This window comes from Sinocyclocheilus anshuiensis, unplaced genomic scaffold (genome assembly GCF_001515605.1).
Source record: "Sinocyclocheilus anshuiensis isolate Anshui unplaced genomic scaffold, SAMN03320099.WGS_v1.1 scaffold284, whole genome shotgun sequence".
NCBI classification, from domain to species: Eukaryota; Metazoa; Chordata; class Actinopteri; order Cypriniformes; family Cyprinidae; genus Sinocyclocheilus; species Sinocyclocheilus anshuiensis.
This window is the reverse complement of record NW_015554266.1, coordinates 143084-145099: the sequence shown is the minus strand read 5'-3', so window position 1 is coordinate 145099 and position 2016 is coordinate 143084.

The window sequence follows — 2016 nt, the reverse complement described above, 5'->3', positions numbered from 1 at the left end:
TCAGAATCTGTTCTCCAAACACTCAATTAGCATAGCAGAGGCTATACCACAATTGCTAAATATCTAAAAATAACCGTTGCACAGTAACACACCACTTTCCAATTACCGTAACCTCGGTAAACACAAAAATGAGGCATTTTCTATTGTTGTAAAAAATAATGTATATCATATTTACAAGAGGGAAAGCACTTTAAATGGAGAGATGTTTGTGATGGCAGCATCAGACCCACAGGAGGCAGACGAGCACATGTCTGGGTTACTCTTAAGGTCACGTGACTCAGAAGGACACAGGTAATGGCACAAGTGGGTTAATTTGTCTGACATGCGTCATCCATACTACGTTTTTTGTTTTTCTAGAAGGACAGAGAAAACATTTTATTGGCCTTGACAGAACAGATTTTCAGTCATAAAATACAGTGTTTCATGCGTGTCTGAAACACTGCATTCTGAAATAGTATGCGACATGCAAAGTATGCATCTGGAAAATAAAAGTGAGAGGTTTTTGTTGCAGTGCATTTAAAGTACATCTGTGACTGATTAGTCAAGCAAATAAAGATTGAAACTGCACAGATCCCATTTAACCCATGAGGGTGCTTAACATAAGTTCAGAGTAATCATTTACAAACACACTGACGGACTGCTGACGGGTAAAACTGGTGCAAATCCCGGGACGTCAGGGGAACATGTCCCCTCCACTTTTTGAAAATCCCCCCCTGCCCCTTCAGCTTAATGTTTTATTTTTGACTTGCATGTTTTTTTTAAGTCTTGCTAATCTAAGCATTAAAACGATTTTACACTGATCAAGTGCAAGAATTCTTGAAAGAGTAATAAATTCGGTACTCCAGCGCTGTTTTCTGCACGCGCACACAGAGAGCCGCGTCTCATCACACAGTGCGTCATCACAGAACTGAGTTATTGCAGCGTCATACTGCACCTCAACGGACAAATACACACAAAATTAAGTCCAGTTAAAAATTAAGTTACGAGTATTCTCGTAAGCGCAGTCTTAACTGAGTTAAAATAAAAAGTTTTAAATGAACGTAAACTGTTGGGAGAAAAACTGTGTGTCAGATCCCTGCATTTGGTCTGATAGCGACAGCAGTTTTTAATATATAGGCTATGTTGCTATCAATTAATGTTAATTAAGAACAAAAGAAAAATCACAGATCTGCTCTTGACTGAATAACCTCTTCATCTTTAATAAGGATTAATCCATAAATATTTGGAAAAACCGTAAATACCGCTCAGCATTAAGCAAAATCACACACAGGTGCAACATGTTTTGAGTGCTGAGAGAAATTATATGAAAGCTATATGAATGAATTTTCTGAATTCATAAGGGGGAACCCACTGTCTTCAGAAACGTTTCGCTGGCATTTGCTTTTCATCTTCCCGCTGTGTAATGCCTAATAAAGCGATGTTTATAAGCTCAGTGCTGCTTTGTTTACAGTGGTTACTGTAGAAACATAAAAGCATTTCTGCTGTTTCATCAGCGCCACCTGCTGTCAGACAGTGGAGTTACATTTTCATTCAGTTTGTCTGCCATTTGTGTGAGGAGCGTCTTGCTGCAGCCTGCAGTGGACATCCAACCCCGCCCACATCCAAACTTGAAGTCACAAGCCACGCCCGTCTCCAAATACGTCACATTTTTATTATTTTGAAACAGGAAGAAGCATCCATAAGAAGATAAGTTGAATTGTTTGCCAACCGCTAAAAAGAAGTTTGCCTGTTGGTACACTCTAAAAAATGCTGGGTTAAATATAACCCAGCGCTGGGTTAAAAAGGGACAAACCCAGCTATTGGGTTGTTTTGACCCAGCGGTTGGGTTCAAAACAACCCAACCGCTGGGGTTAAAACAACCCAATAGCTGGGTTTGTCCCTTTTTAACCCAGCGCTGGGTTATATTTAACCCAGCATTATTTAGAGTGCAAGTAAAAAAATCTGTGGTCTTCACGAAGACTTAAAACGTTGACAACTTCATGTGCGTCGTTTGTGTGCATATGCATAAACAACAGT